Below are 17,770 nucleotides of genomic sequence, written 5' to 3' on the forward strand. Positions count from 1 at the left end.
ACAACCTCATAAAGAACTGCATGCCTCAATTAAGGTCATTGTTCATGACTCCACCATAAGAAAGAGACTGGGCGAAAATGGTCTGCATGGCAGATATCCAAGGCGCAAACCACTTTTAAGCAAAAAGAACATTAACCCATTCAGGTTCCGTCGTTTTCACGTGAGAAATGTTCACCTCCCATTCATTAGCCTATAACTTTATCACTACTTATCACAATGCACTGATCTATATCTTGTTTTTTCCGCCACCAATTAGGCTTTCTTTGGGGGGTACATTTTGATAAGAGCCACTTTACTGTAAATGCATTTTAACAGGAAGAATAAGAAAAAACTGAAAAAATTTATTATTTCTCAGTTTTCAGCCATTATAGTTTTAAAATAATACATGCCTCCATAATTAAAACTCACGTATTGTATTTGCCCATATGTCCCGGTTATAACACTGTTAAAATTATGTCCCTATCACAATGTATGGCGACAATATTTTATTTGGAAATAAAGGTGCATTTTTTCCGTTTTGCATCTATCACTATTTACAAGTTTAAAATAAAAAAAATATAGAAATATTTCATCTTTACATTGATATTTAAAAAGTTTAGACCCTTAGGTAAATATTTACATGTTTTTTTTTTTTTTATTGTAATGGTTTTTTTTTTTTTATTGTAAACATTTTATTTGGGTAGTTTTGGGAGGGTGGGAGGTAAACAATAGATTTATAATGTAAATGTGTGTTAATTTTAAATTATTTTTTTTTACAGGTGTAGTATTACTTTTTGGCCACAAGATGGCGGCCATGAGTTTGTTTACATGACGTCACTCTAAGCGTAACACACGCTTAGAGTGGCGCATTGGGCAGGGAACGGCCAGAAAAGGCGCAGCTTCTGAGAGAAGCTGTCGCTTTTTCAGCGGGGGAGAGGAATCAATGATCGGGCACCGTAGCCCGATACATTGAGTCCCTGGCTACCGAATCCGCGGCCGGGAGTGCGCGTGCACGCGCGCGATCGGCCGCGGAAGCGCGCGGTAGCACGCATGGTTCCTGGACGTAGAAACTACATCCAGGAACCAAAATAGGTTAAGGCTCGTCTCAATTTTGCTAAAAAAAACATCTCAATGATTGCCAAGACTTTTGGGAAAATACCTTGTGGACCGACGAGACAAAAGTTGAACTTTTTGGAAGGTGCGTGTCCCGTTACATCTGGCGTAGAAGTAACACAGCATTTCAGCAAAAGAACATCATACCAACAGTAAAATATGGTGGTGGTAGTAAGATGGTCTGGGGTTGTTTTGCTGCTTCAGGACCTGGAAGGCTTGCTGTGATAGATGGAACCATGAATTCTACTGTCTACCAAAAAATCCTGAAGGAGAATGTCCGGCCATCTGTTCGTCAACTCAAGCTGAAGCGATCTTGGGTGCTGCAGCAGGACAATGACCCAAAACACACCAGCAAATCCACCTCTGAATGGCTGAAGAAAAACAAAATGAAGACTTTGGAGTGGCCTAGTCAAAGTCCTGACCTGAATCCTATTGAGATGTTGTGGCATGACCTTAAAAAGGCGGTTCATGCTAGAAAACCCTCAAATAAAGCTGAATTACAACAATTCTGCGAAGATGAGTGGGCCAAAATTCCTCCGGAGCGCTGTAAAAGACTCGTTGCAAGTTATCGCAAACGCTTGATTGCAGTTATTGCTGCTTTGATGAGCAAAAACATTTAAGTGTGACAAACATGCAAAAGAATAAGAAATCAGGAAGGGGGCAAATAGTTTTTCACACCACTGTATGTTAACATCAGGGATGCTCAAATTCGGCTTCGGGAGATATCCGGATTTTTGCTATCCGGATATCTCCCAGTAATGCTGTGCGGGCTGGGCGGGGGGGTCAAGCTTACCTCTCTGACGTCTTCTTCGGTCGTCCCTCGGTGCCTCCCACGATGTGCTCCAAGCGGCGGTCACCTGATTACAAACACTTCCTCCTTCCGGGTTGAAGGAGGAAGTGTTTGTAATCACGTGACGCGCGTGGAGCGCATCATGGGAGGCGCCGAGGGACGACCGAAGAAGACGTCAGAGAGGTAAGCTTGACCCCCCCGCCCAGCCCGCACAGCATTACTGGGAGATATCCGGATAGCAAAAATCCGGATATCTCCCGAAGCCGAATTTGAACATCCCTGGTTAACATATGTCTGTTAATGAGTCCTGAAAGAGAGATAAATGAGAAAGAAAGAGGTACAGGGGCAATTGGAGCTAGAGTGTCATGGACAGTTACCTGTCCATGGTCACTCCTGCAATAGGGGGCTATAGATACTTTCTTGGTTACGCCCCTGTGCATACCTCACAATTTTTTGAGATAAGAAAGAGGGAGACTTAAGCCACGCCCCTGCCACATCCCTAACTACACCCCTGGCACACCAGGGGTGTTTGAATGTGGGGGGAGGGGGGGGGGTTCCCATCCTAATTTTTGCAGGGGGGTCCGATGATCTCTAGTTACGCCCCCGGTAGATAAGCCCTTGGTTACAGCCCTGTTGTGGTGTTTATTACTGAAGAAAAGTAGCAAATATGTACTGAGTGAGTGCGTGTTTATGTATATATTCTATATTCCCTGCAGCTCCACTAAACGTTCTTTATCTCACATTTTCATGTTCAAATGATATTAAAAAAGCAGTTTAAGGCAGAAGCCACAATTATCTCTCTTTTTTACTGGCCCTAATTAAGGATATCCTCCTCTGTACTTAACGGCTACACGGGAATCTATTTTAAGCCTTTTAATAGCCTTTTGAGTAATGAGGACAGGAAACCATCTCGCGTCTCCTAACAGTGAGAAGTGTTCATGTTCCCTTTCAGAATAACCGATAACTGCTCCATCACACTAATACTCTCTCCGTGGAAGGTGGAGTAGGTGTGTGTTTAAGTCACAGGAAATAGCTACTGTTGAAATGCTTAATAGCTAGTAGGCTGGAACCGACATGCAAATGCAGGCTACAGCTGGTGTGTTACTATGTATTTTATGCCGTGATAATGTTATGCCGGGCATCCTTGGCAACATTTTACATCTATTTAAGGTAGGTGGATGCAGAACATTCTTTGTCACCTGAGATAGTCTTTTCTGGACCATAGATACCAAAGGCATGAACTTTTCATTGAAATACATTTTTTTCAGTATTGAATAAAATGTTCACTCTCCACACTTTTCTGAGTCATTATTAAAATTAAAAAGTCTACAACTTTTAATTGATTAATATTAATTAACGTTAATAAAGTTTTTTTTCACATAGAACCGTGCACAGCGCTAATAGGGTGTCAGTGTAGCAAGCTCATGCCCTTACCACAGTCTAGGGCACATGTGTCAAACTCCAGGCCAGTAGGGCCAGATCCATGCCAGTGTTTAGGATGGACTGAGAAAGAGAGATATGTGTTTTACCTGATGGACCACATCCTTCCTGATTCAGACCCATCAATTCATTTGAGCTGTATCAAAAATGTGTGAGGATCTCGGCCCTCGTAGGACCGGTTTGACATACCTGGTCTAGGGCCAGTTTGGGAAGGATGGTAGACAACTAATCTACCAGTATATTTTTGGGATGTGAGAGGAAACAGGAATTATTTTTTGGGAAAGCAGGGCTCCGCATTAAATGTGGATAATCTAGCAACCCCTACTCTTCAGTAGGCAGTAGCTTATAGGACGGATACCACACCCACTTGTCACAATATCTGGGGAGGCTGCATAGGCTCGGGCCTTGGGCGGCTGCTGCCAAAGAGGTGGATGAACATAGAAAAGAGGTTACTGCATATGGAAAAGGAAGCAGCATATCAGTGGTGTAATTGACTTAATAAGGTCCCCCTGCAAAAATGATCCATGGGGCCCCCTTGGTCCCCGAACCCCATGCGGGTCACAGCGAATGGCAGCAGAGAGTGTTCTGCTACTTTGCATGTCTGGCGGAGGGGGCAGGAATGGTTTTTGTGAGTGAACAGGGAGGTCTTTCTGCTAATTGACTGCACTTATGGTTGAGCAAAGGGTGGAGGAGGGGCCACCAAAGCCTCTGGGCCACTCTGCGATGGCGAGGCCGCAGGGGTAATTGTTACGCCCATGTGGTATATGGAGTGCAATACATGGAAAAGCGGAGCTGCTGCCCAAGGAAGCTGTACATGAAAAAGAGGCTGCTGTGCATGGATGTTATACGTAGAACAGTGCGCTGCACATGAAATGGAAGGGGGGGTTGATGGAGCCACACAAAAAAATTAGGCCTTATAATGGCAGAAGATACTGCTATTTCTGTGGCCTCTGTGCAGGGCCTGAATTCTGAAAAGGCCTCCAAGACCCAGGCCTTGGGCAGTAGCTGGCCAAGGGGCAGCTGGACGTGGAAGAGGGATTGCTGCATATGGAAGAAGAGGCTGCAACTGGAAGACAAAGGTTGCAAATAAGGAGCGACACCTGAAAATAGAGAGTTGCTGCCCAGGGAACCTGTATAGAACTGAAGGTGGCTGCTGTGCATAATTGTTAGACATGGAAGAGGGCAGGCCCGGATTTACCTCAGAGGAGCCTATAGGCACAGATGTTCTGGCACCTTAGACTCCACCCTCTAGGAATAAACAAACCCCCACTGAACTGCACCGCAAGTGTGCTGGCTGGCCCAGCTGTCACTTCTCCCTTACTTCCCTTGCCCATCATAGGTAGCTATAGGTGCCCCTTAGTATTAAGTAGCAAGATGTAGCCTCAACATTAAGTAACTAGGGTTGCCCCCAAGTATTAAATCGCTAAAGGAACCTCAATATTAAGTAGCTAGAGGTGTCCCCAAGTATTAGGTAGCTAAAGGTGCCCCTGACTGAAGGGAGATCTCATTAGTTGAATTCCGAGAGAAGGTTGAGTAATCTCTTATTTACACTCTCATCAGGACTCTGCATAGGGAAGGAGAAAGGGAGGCACTCGGGGAGGGGAGTGAGCCGCCTTTCCATCATCAGGCACCTGTAGGCCCGTACCTTATGGTAAATCCGGCCCTGGAAGAGGGGGCTGCGTAAGGAATAGGAGGGGGTGATGCACATGGAAGGGAAGCCGCAAGAAAGTTGGCCTTATGGTGGTAGAAGATGCTATTAAGTCTGTGGCTTCCATGCAGATGCCACCAGCCCTTTCAGGGGAGTAACTAGGCCCCACCGGGCCCCCCTGGAGAAATTCTGAGCGGGCCCTATAAACAGGAAGTTGCATCAGATACTAGAGAGAGGAACGCACGCTGGAGTGCACGGAAGGTAAGTAGCTGCCGCTGCCCCGAGGTGAGGGAGAGGGGAACATCCCCCCTCCCCGCTGAGTGTTGCCATGGCTTTCCCCTCATGCTGTGACCCCTCCAGCCCCCCCAAAATGGCCCCGCGGGAGCAGGGGCTGCAGGCCCTATTGTTACGCCAGTGAGCCCTTTTCAGATTCCTCCGCTGCATGCATTATATGTATAGTGACTCAGGGCAGGCAGCCAGCCTTATGGTGTGGCCGTAATTTGCATCCACTTGGAGATGGCAGGCCTGTTATTCTCGGCTTCCCTCTCTCAGCAGTGTCTAGTCAGCCGCACTAGAGAACACATTCTATAGGTCATCATGACTGCAGTCTCATGCAGTTGAGTAAATATTATCAGGCTGTTCGTTGGCACGCTGCCACCGTGCGCTGAAGGGTTAATTCAGGCAACGTCCTACTGTGCCATTCACCCGTCCCCGCTTCAGCACAACAGCTGGCTTCATTACCATGTAAATGAATCCAGCTGTTGGAAGACTTATTGTCTTAATAATTTACATTGTTCCCCACCAAATCTTTAATTTCACATTCTACATCTCTTTGACCGGTCCAGATTTAACCTTTATCACAGAGAAGTTTTGAGATATATTGAACAAGCAAAGCCCGTAGCAGAGGGAAGAATTATATAGGCGGACCAGGCAGCTGCAGAATCAGACACAATGCTGTAAGCATGGCCCTGTGTGGCATGTGGATCTATCCATCCTTACGCCAGACTACTTATCCAACTACCCATATGTCTTCCTGTCCATCCATGCATCTTAAAGGATACCCGCAGGGCCGTTTCTTGGGCAGTGCGGACAGGGCGACCGCCGTGGGCGCAGACCAGCAGGTAGAAGAAGAGGGGCGCAGGCAGAAGGACATAACCGCTAGGGAGCTGGTGACGCGTGGTGCAGCCAAATGCAAGAAGAGAGAAGATTACCAGTGCGATCACCTTCCTTGACTCCTCCTGGGGCTGCCTGCGTCAGACGTCAAGTCATCATCACATTACCCCCGCGTGACGACACCTGCGTGTTTTCCTGATTCCTCCTGGATAAGCGGCTGGTTACTAGTAAGTAGGCAGATCTACTTGTGACCTGTGGCTGTGTGACTGTCCCTAAAGAGTAAGGGTTCACGAGTCCATGGATGGGGGGGGGGGGGTTTACACCCTCGCCCTGGGTGCAATTTAGCCTTGAAACTGCCCTGGATACTCGAGATGACGCCTGACATGATGAGATAGATATGGGTATGTACAGTGCCTAGCACACAAATAACTATACTGTGTTCCTTTTTTTCTTTCTCTGCCTGAAAGAGTTAAACATCAGGTATGCAAGTGACTATAGGGACTATATCGTAAGCCTCACTGATAAGACATACCTCCCAACTTTTTGAGATAAAAAAGAGGGACAATTTAAGACGCGCCAATGCCACACCTCTAAACACGCCCCTACCACACCCCTCACCATTCATATCACAAAGTATTCAGAATCAAAGAAGTATTTTTATGATTCAAACCACACTGGTCCTCTCTATCATCAGTAGTTTTCCTTCATTTTAACTTTCGAAAATAAGAAATCTATCAATTTAATTGATGGGATTAAAGTTTAGAGTCAGCTAAACACATTTTTCAGTAGAAAAATACATATATTTACACAGCTCTGTACATCAGTATTAAAAAAGGGACAGATGGGGGAAGAAAGCGGGACAGAGGGATTTGGTTCCCAAAGTGGGACTGTCCCTCCCAAAAGAGGGACAGTTGGTAGCTACTGTATATATAAGGAATTACAGCCATAAAACACCTTCCTGGCAGAAAATGGCTCCTGAGAGCAGGAGAGAGATAAAAAGGTTCAATAGTTCATAGATTTTAGCTCTGGCATACTTCGATGAATGTGTCATTGAGAAAGACAATTAAGTGTTGTAGAGTGTTGAGAAGAGAGAATGAAACATTAAAAACTTAAAAAGTAGATTTAAATAAAACTGTGGGATATCTTCAAAATACATTTTTGGAGGAAGAGGATATATACAATTGTTTATCTCATTTGTTTATTTACACCTCGTGTTTCCTTTTAGGCCCAGTTCACACGTGCGTTAGTGGCAAACGGATCCATGAAAGCGGATCTGATCGTACCGGTTGATCGGATCCGTCTTCACTCCGTTTGGCTTTCATTCCATTTCCCCATATCTCCCCCAGTCCCCCACCCCCAAAGTGAATTTTGCCCTTTAGAACGGTCCGTTTCTTCTCTAGTGTTAAGGAATGTTTCGTTTCCTCATTGCCCCAGGGCTTCAGCTTCCGTTTCTGTTCTGCTGGGCTCAGCGGTCTGGAAAAATAGCTGCTGCAGGAAACTTGTGTTCCATTCAGAGGATCGTGCAGAAAGGATCCCTTCGAATGGACAGATGGGAACGGATCCATAGCTTAACATTGGATCCATTCGCATCCATTTTGATCCGTTCTTTTCCTATCCGGGAACGGACCGTTTTTTAGCGCTAATGTGAACCGGGCCTAAAGCATTTAATACATCAGCCTGGAGAATATAGGCTTGTTTTGGCACAGATTATTATATGTTCAGTAGTTGTAAGGTAGCTGCAGGAGTCTAGGCAGAGGTGTAACTATAGCCCTGCTACCCCTTCCATTGCCGGTGGAGGGGGGGAGAGCACCCCACGGCCTGGTTGATATGGAGCCTGAGCCACTTAGATGTGTTCTGGGCACCGTGAAATAAACAAAAAAGGTGACACCGCATGAGTTTGGCGCTGGGGCGTGCATGAAATAGAGGCACAAGGAGAATAGGGTGCAGGGGGATAACAAAATTGTAATAAATGATAAAGATCGTTTTCAACGTTTTCAGACCCCTCATGTTCGTACCTAACCTTAAGACCCCCCTGGTGGTGCCTAAACCTAAGATCTCCCTGGTGGTGCCTAACCCTAAGACCCCCCTGGTGGTGCCTAAACCTAAGATCTTCCTGGTGGTGCCTAACCCTGGGACCCCCCTGGTGGTGCCTAACCCTAAGACCCCCCCCCCCTGGTGGTGCCTAAACCTAAGACCCCCCCATGTTGGTGCCTAACCTTAATACCCCCCGGTGGTGCCAAAAACCTAAGACCCCCCTGGTGGTGCCTAACCCTAGGACCCCCTGGTGGTCCCTAACCCTAAAACCCCCTTTCCTGATGCCATTTCAAACGCAGAAACGATAACATATTTGATAACGTAAATTTTATACATACAAACAAAATAATATGACAAAAAATTATAATGTTGCAAGTTTCAAAGCCATACCATATTTCAAAAACTTCAATGTTCTAATGTTGAAAACTAAATTTCTTTGGCACCCTAATTTCTTCTTTGGGTGCCGTTTTAACGATATTTGCATTACCACCTTTGTTGGCGCCCAAATCATCCACTACCACCGGCGACCTAATCCAGGCTGGCTGGACATGTATAGGCAGAGCCGCCTGTATTCTGCTACTGCCAACCAAAGGGACCACGGAGGACTGGCACCACATCACTGAAGACGGAGTGAAAGATGTAGCTGCAGAGACAGAGGGAGCAACACGACAGAGATGCATAGCTGCAAGGGATGGTCACAGATGCAGGGCCAGTTCTAGCTACAATGGGGTCCCGGGGCAAACATAACTTGGGGGCCCCCTGAACTCTGACAAGGAGAGTGTACACCTGTCCCCACTGTCTCCATATTGCTGAGGGGGAAGGAGGGAGTGTGTGGGGCAGGTGGCTCAGACACATTTTAGTGGGGTGATGGGGTGCTTGGGGGCTCCTATGGATGCTGGGGCCTTGGAGCAATTGCCCCCTTTGCCACAATGGTAGCGCATTGCACAGATGGTTCTTCTTCCTGAAAAGTATGTTCACTGTGGTCATGGTATTAGAATTAGTGGCATAAGAGTGGCCCAGAGTATTAAGGGGCATGGGCAGAGACAGAAGGGGGCACAGAGTTTTTAAAGGATTGGGAGAGGCATAAGATGGAACAGAGTTTTTGGGTAGAGACTTATGAGGGCACGTAGTGTAAGGGGGAAGGGTACAGAAGAGCCACTAGATGGGGTGCACAAGGCACTTAAAGTGAATGGGAACCGCATTTAAAAAAAGAAGAAGCAAATACTTACCTAAGGAGAGGGAAGGCTCTGGGTTGTATAGAGCCTTCCATCTCCTCTCTCGGTGCCCTCTATCCTGTGCTGGTTCCTCTCCCCCGTTTCAATCCCCCGCTGAAAGGGTATTTGGAAGTCTTCGGGAGCCATGTCCTCCCAAAGACGTGCGGCTCCATACTGCACAGGCGTGAGCGTGCAAGAGAGCGTGCTTGCGCAGGTGCAGTACTGGGCCGTCCTTCTTCAGGAGCACTCGGGCTCCCTGAAGACGTCTGAAGCCTCCTTCGGCCAGGTAAAGCAGTATTTGACTAATTTAGTCAAATACTGCTACCGGGCGAGCCAGCATCGGAACGACTGGACCAGAAGAGGAGTCGTAAGGCTCTATAGGCCACAGAGCGTTCCCTCTTCTTGGGTAAGTATCTATCTCATTTTTTTAAATGCGGTTCCCATTCACTTTAAAGGGGTTGGGTGTGTGTGTACCCATCTGAAGTTTTGCAGTGAGGCCCAGTAATTTCTAGTTATGCCCCTGATTCTAGGGGTTAAAGCCAGGGGTGTAATTACTGCCGGAGCTGCCGGAAGACCCAGAGCTATGGAGGCCATATCTTTTCCTCTACCATCCACCAACACAGGGCCTCCACCCCAGAGAAGGCCACACTTTTGTTATCTGTGGGCGAATGATGGTGGATGCATTGTTATGGGGGGAAGGGTCATGGTGGCCACATCTGTTTTATAATCTCCGGCTTGGTGGTGGGTGGGTGTGTAAGTGTAGGGGTCCACATAAAACTTTTGCTGGGGGCGTGGGGCATTTTTTTGGGTTGCAGGGAGGCCTAAAAGTCTATTTTGCTAATATTGTGTGAAAATATCAACATATAAAAACTCAGGAGAAACATTTAAGCAGGGGTGCCCATTAGGTAGATCGCGATCCACCAGTAGATAGCAAAGGACTTCTTGGTAGATCCCGACCCCACTACATTTTCCATTCTGTACATACACGTGTGCTCCTAAAATTACACATAGGTAGATCATTTTGACTTGCTAATTTTTTGAAGTAGCTCACATGACGCAAAAAGTGTGGGCACCTCTGCATTAAAGGATACCAGAGCTGAAATTGGCATATGTCATGTGTGGGGTGTTGTTATCGCACCTTCCGTTTCCCTCCATCACTCGACATTCCCCCGTAGCAAGACCCATTTCGATATGGTTGACCCAGGCGTCTCAGGTAACCAATGACCTGGACATGCTGCGCTGTGCATGTGCAGTATGTCCATTCAGCACCCTTGTGGTGCTCAATGCTGTCACCACATAGGCACCATTGCACCTCCACAGCATGGATTGCTGCCTACACTAAAGCGCGCGCCAGGGCTCAGGAGTGATGGAAGCAAGCGTGTGCCGGTGTGATGACAGCATTGAGTGTGGCCACAAGGGCGCTAAATGGACATACGCCCCGGTCGGCCATCGGAACGGGGATTGCTACGGGAGAACTGCGGGTGATAGAGGGGAACGGAAGGTGTGATAAGTATCTACGAATAACACCCCACACATACCATATGCCCATTTCACCAGAGTCCTTCAGCTCTGGTATCCTTTAAATGAATAAGGACCTTTATCTCACGATTAATCTCTCCTTATCTGCATATCACATGGATTATCTTTTCTCATAATTGAGGTAAAAATAAGTAAAGTGAGATAATTCAAGAGAAAGGCTTTGTGAATCATCCCCAGTGATTGCTGTAGTGTAAAGGTAGAGATCCAGCAGAACAGGTGGGCAACCTTCAATTTTTAAAAGAGAGTGCTGCTCTTTCCATAACTTTGCATATTCTTTGACCTGAGTAGATACATTTAGACCACGCCCGCTGTCCTGGCTGCACTGTGACCTCATCTGCACTGTGTCTGCACCTTACTGTGGAATCATATCTGTGGAGTCTGCATCATTACGTGACATCAGTCGTACAGATTTATGGCCCGTTTTATTATTCTTAAGAATCATGCTTACATAGATAGCTCAAGAAGGCTATAAATAGACCTGGAATGTGACCAGGGATGAGTATAAGCTATGGAAATTCACGCATGGTTGTAGATATGTACAGAAGTTATGCCCTACTCATTCTTTGCACTACGGTTACCAGGATCTGGACCTTTAAAACTGTTAAGGTGGCCACATATGATACAATAAGGCTGCTTTCACAGTAAGACGTTACAGGCGCACGTTAGTGCAGCCTGTAACGCAGCCTAACTCACAGCAATGAAAACTAAATGGGCTATTCACAGTGCCCACGTTGCGTTACATTGTAACTCTGGACGTCAACTTAAAGTGCTGCCTGCTGTGCGTTATATGCGGCTAAGCCGCGTTAGACTGTTTGCACATGCTCAGTAATGTTGGAGGAGGAGGTCTCCCCTCCTCCTCCGCGGCCAGCCACATGGCTAATTAATATTCACTGCACTGACGTGCAGTGTTTACTTTCTAGGAGAGGCCGCTCTGTGCGGCGATTGGTTGGCGGGACCACGTGATGCGGATCACGTAGTCTCCGCATCCCAGAGCACAAAAAAGGCGCACCAAGAGCTGCATAATGCAGCTCTAGGTAGCGTCCTGCTCCAACACCACCAGGTGTTGTGTTAGGGGCACGTTATGCAACCTATAACGTCCCCTAAAATGCAACGTCCTGGTGGGAAAGCAGCCTAAAATGATCTGATTTTACGGCAATTCGATATAAAAAAAATCAGATTTCCCAAAAAATCAAAAGCTTTTTTTTTAAATTTGAGCAAGAAATCCGGTCAGATATTTCCTTTTTATTCGATAAAAGTTGATCGGGAATGGTGGATTTTTCTGATAAATCTTTATGAAAATTGAATGGTGTGTGGTAGACAGTGGTGCTCACCGCCAGGTCGTGATCACGCTTACGCGTGGATTCACGACCATTTTGACGCATTCCGCCTCGGACACGAAAATCCGTGAATAGATTTTCAACCACGAAAATCTACTTCGGCTTCGCGTGAATGCGGACAGAAATCCGCATTCACGCTCGTGAAACCCGGTGCTGAAGTCGTGGTTTGCGGAAATGCGTCAAACTATGCGGAAGTGACACATTGCAGGCCAATCAGAGGGCCCCAGCTCTGTCTGTCAAATCAGAAGGAACCCCATTGGTCTGCTAAGGACCAATGGGGCTCCTTGGAGCCCAAATACAAAGATGCTTTCGAGAGCTCTGAGCTATATAGCTCAGAGCTCTGTCGGGTTCAGGAATCTAAGTCCCCGCCGGCTCCGCTGCCCTCCCCGCCTCTCCCACATGTCACCTATATACATGCTGGCACCCATGGATGCCAGCATGTATATGGGTGACAGGTGTGGGCGGAGTGGACGGCGGGAGCCGGCGGGGACTTAGCGTTAGTGTATGCGGCGGCCGGCAGGTGAGCGGCGAGTGACGTCGGGTGCGGTGGAGTTACAAAGTAACAAAGTTGTTACATTGTAATAACTTTGTTACATTGTAACTGATTAGTATATTTCCGAGGATATTGCGTGGGAACTGGCTTTTAAAGGGACAGGTAAGTATTAATGGTTAATTAAGAATATTAAAGGACTTTTTTCGTGGTTATGTTTTTTGTTCAATTAAAATACTTTTTCTATGTGTTTGTGTGTTTATTTACTTTTAACTCTTAAAGGAAATGGGTAAGGGGTACAAGTACCTCTATACTCATTTCTCCTGGGAGGGGGGGTGGGCATCTGGGGCACCCCTTTTTAAAGGGGACTCCCCAATGCCACCATGAACCCCCCCCCCAGGAAATCGCGGCCTCCACCTCCACCGCCCATCGGAGGTGGAGAAGAGCCCCTTGTCCTTGGATTGGACAAGGGCTCGGAAGGGGGAGGGGAAAGCTTGGCTGCCCCTCCCCTTCCGAGACCCCACAATCCATGGACCATGCGGGCTGGTATAGTCAGGGTGCGGAGCCCCACGCGGCCGGTGCTCCGCATTCTGGCTATCCCAGTCTGCATGGGGGACAAGGGGTTAAAGAGGTCTGGGAGGGGGGACCCCACATCGTTTTTTTTTAATATTTCCTACACTCAGAACGAAATAAGTAAAACTCTTCCCACTTGGGGGAATCTATAAAAATAAAACACTATTGTTACCTGTGCAAAAAAAACTGACATTTTCCGCATTTAAAAGACATTTTTGCCCTTGAAACTTAAAAATTGATTTTCTGACATTTTGACGCTGTGCTACTACTACCACCACCAGTATGTTGCCATGGTCCTCCTCCTGACTCACTCGCTTCCACCAATGTACTCTGTCTGTGTTCACACTGCCCGGGTCACCGGGTGCATTTAATTTTTTGGCCAGCACTATGACGCTGTGCTGCTACTACTACTACCAGTATGTTGCCGTGGTCCTTCTGTGCTGCTGAACTGACCGCCCGCATAGTCCTTCTCCTGACTCAGTCGCTACCACCACTGCACTCTGCGTTCACACTGCCCGTGTCCACTGACAACTCTGCTGCGATGTCATTGCTAATTGCTGCAAAAAAAAAAAAAATTACAAAAACCTCTCTGGGGCCTTTTTGGCGTCAGCCACTCATCCTCCTCCAGCGGTACCTTCGCCGCCAAGTGCCATTGGAACTCGCCTTCACCTCTTTGACTGCTTAACGCGTATATCCCTTTTTAAAACCACTTATTACCAATTAATAGCCCCATTTAAAGTGTTGATTTCACTTTAAAATCCATTTTCTCTAGAAAAATTTTTTGGGGGGGAATTTTTTATGTTGAAGTTATGTTGCCCCTTATCACCTTGATAATCCATGCAATTTGGGGGATTGTAGCATGTATGGGGGCTTTGTTATTAACGTTTAAAGAAAATCCGCCTCCGGGCGGGAATCCACGCGTGATTACGCTATTCACGGCAGAAAATCCGCGTGGTTGCGTGGACGCAGACGAAAATCCGCATGCGGCGGGGCCGAATGCGGATTTTTTTTTTCAACCACGCGGATTTCCGAATTCGTGGATGAGGCACATCCGAGCATCACTAGTGGTAGATTGTCAATTGATTGATATATATACCCCCAAGCAGAGTTTCCAATCATTTTTATCATAATTGAGGAAACATTAAAAATAGTGTGTGGTACATTGGTCAGATTTTTGAAATGTTACAATCAGTCAGAAAAAATGATTGCTATTCTTGAATTGAACAGATATTTAAGAAAACTGTATGGTGTGTGGCCACCTTAAGATGACTCCTGATTAGATATAGTCAAGTGAGATTCAAGTTGTTACAAGTTCATACACCATTATGCAAATTTCTTATGCAAATGTATACACTTGAAAATTAACCAATCAAATTCCACCTTGGTAGAATTCAATTGGTCCATTTTCAACCTGCATACATTTGCATACAGAATTTGAACAATCCTGCATCAACTTGGAACGATTTGCATCTCATTGACTATCTCTATGTACAATCCCTAAAACAAAAGTCTTGTGTGAGTTAAAAATGCTTGTTCACTATTTCTCATTGTTGGTAAAGGGCAAATTAAAAGACCAGGAGCCCAATGGTGCAATATCGTTAAGTATAGGAGGACGAAAGTACCAGTATATATGATTATATACTCACAAAGGAGGGTTGCAGTTCCTGCAACCACCGTATAAGCCTGTGGAGAATCAGGGGCGTACCTAGAAATCCCCGGGCCCCCCTGCAAAAAAAATCAGGACCCTCCCACACTTCCCTAGGGCCCGCTCAGGGACTTTTGTGAGGCAGGAGGGGTCGCAGCATAAGAGGAGAGCGTGGCCGCAGATCGGTGGGGAGGGGGGACATTCCCCCCTCCCTCACCTCGGGCTCTCCTCTCAGCGCTCCCCCTCCTGCAATCTTTGGTGGCAGCGGGCGGCGGCGGCGGCAGGCTGAGCACATACCTCCTTCTCACCGGAGGTCTTCCGATCACTAAGTGCATCATGTAACTTCCTGTGTAAACAGGAAGTAGCATGAAGCGCTTAGCGATCGGAAGACCTCCGGCGAGAAGGAGGTATGTGCTCGGCCTGCTGCCGCCGCCATCACCCGCTGCCACCAATGATTGCAGGAGGGGAAGCTCTGAGAGGAGAACCCGAGGTGAGGGAGTGGGGGGGAATGTCCCCCCTCCCCACCGATCTGCAGCCACGCTCTCCTCTTATGCTGCGACCCCTCCTGCCTCACAAAAGTCCCTGAGCAGGCCCTAGGGGGGCCCCCTTGCGGCGGCAGGGGTCGCATCCCCTATTTTTACGCCAGTGTGGAGAATTCACCGTCCCCGCTCAGTACTCCAGGCCCTACTGGATACTGGACGGTCACTCTCCTGTAGTACAATAGACTTTCCAGAAAACTGTAAAGCTATTACCTCCAAAGGAGCTGCATAATATGTTGGCGCTTTATAAATACAATAAATAAAGGGGGTCTAATTGATGGAAGGGCAGGGTGGAGGTGCCCAAAATATATGGATGTGAACTTTAAAACATCACATATAAATGAGATACAAACAGCAGTTCAACCGGAAAAATATTTATTCAAAAAATTGACAATGCATTTTGTGGGCCATGGCCAGCTTCCTCAGGTCAATACAAAAAAATTCCTTAGCAGCATAAGAACTAGCTGCCTATTGAGGCATTTTTTTTCTAAATCCACCAAGGCTCTGGCCAATGCAGGTTTCCACAGAGCTTTGTCAGTCTTCAGAAACATGGTTGTGACTGCACTGCTGAGGAAGGGTGGAAAACCTACCCCCCCCCTCCCCCACCCGTCCTCATTAAGACAGAGCCTGGACAAATTCTTGTGAATTGTATTGATAGAAAAACCCTCATACGCGCTGTTATCACCAAATTTGGTAGGTAATTAAAGAAAAAGAAAAAAGTAAAGAAAAGTGGGAAATTGTTTCGCCAAAAAGTTTTGAAACCATTGAGGGTTGAGGCATTCTCATTCACTGATTTGTAAAGAAGTGTAAGTGCTCAGTTAGTCTGACAACACAAAAGGTCATCTGCAGGTATCCATCCTGACTTGGAATGTCCCAAACAGTACTCCACAGTCATGTCCATGGCCCGCCAATGGATCTTAACTCTTCACCTCCAGCCTATCCTGATATTGTACCTCAGGGGAAAGGATACAGGAAAATGATAGTATGGTATTTTCAAATCTAGGTACACCACCACCTCCCCGTGGCATCCCAGACCCACTCTACACTGCTGTCACCAAAAAGTGCATGCAAAGCGCTCACCAGAGCTGGATGCTGCCCAACAGCTGTCTCGCTTTGTCACCAGTGTTGCTCGGATACCCCCGATCACGAATTCGAGTAAATCCGGCCACGGCAGTATCGAAATATGGATACGCCGTGATCCGGATATGAATCAGAGCTCTGAATTCGACTTGGATTGTAGCCGGAATTGCATGTAGAATCCGTGATCACGACCTTGATCACGGATTTGACTTTAACGTTAATAGCAAAGCCCCCATTACAATCACCAAAATTTGCATGGATTATAAAGGTGAGAATAAAAATGAAATTGGTACTCACCTGGGGCTTTCTGCAGTCCACCGTAGGTCGGGAGGTCCCACGGCGTCCATCCGGCTCTTCTCCCAGGGCCTGGGCAGAAATGGCTGCCCAGCGACTCCCGGCAACACTTGGCCCGAGTGTCGGGCTCCTTCTTCCTCATACGTCACCTCTGACATCACCACACCGGCCGCCTCGCATCATCACGACGGCCGGCGTGACAGTACTGCACATGCGCGGTTTAATCGCGCATGCGCCATACTGTCACGCCGGCCGCCTCGCGTCATTACGCCGGCCGGCATGACAGTACAGCGCATGCACGATTAAACCGCACATGCGCAGTACTGTCACGCCGGCTGCCGTGGTGACGTCAGACATATGAGGAGGAAGGAGCCCGACACTCGGGCCAAGTGTTGCCGGGAGCCGCCGGGCAGCCATTTCTGACCAGGCCCTGGGAGAAGAGCCAGATGGTTGCCGAGGGACCTACTGACCTACGGTGGGCTGCAGAAAGCCCCAGGTGAGTACCAATTCCATTTTTATTCAGAGCTCGGAGTCCCTTTAAGAAGAACAGTGGGAACAAGCAGAATTTTTTTTTTCAAAAACACCTTATAGTTTTTGAGAAAATCCATTTTAAAGTTTCAAAGTAAGTTTCAAAGGAAAAATGTATACATTTAAATGCGGTAAATACATTAGTTGTCATTTACCGCATTTTAACGTATATTTTTTTCCTTTGAAACTTTAAAATCGATTTTCTCAAAAACTATAAGATCTTCTTGTTCCCACTGTTCTACTTAATATATCTGGCAAATTTGGTGTTTCTAGCATGTAAGGACTAGTGTTGGGCGAACACCTGGATGTTCGGGCCAAACAGGCCGAACATGGGCCAGATGTTCGGCATGTTCGGCCCGAAGGCCGAACTCAATGGAAGTCAATGGGACCCCCGAACATGCCCATTTTGGGGGC

The sequence above is a fragment of the Hyperolius riggenbachi genome, chromosome 7 (assembly GCF_040937935.1).
Source record: "Hyperolius riggenbachi isolate aHypRig1 chromosome 7, aHypRig1.pri, whole genome shotgun sequence".
NCBI classification, from domain to species: Eukaryota; Metazoa; Chordata; class Amphibia; order Anura; family Hyperoliidae; genus Hyperolius; species Hyperolius riggenbachi.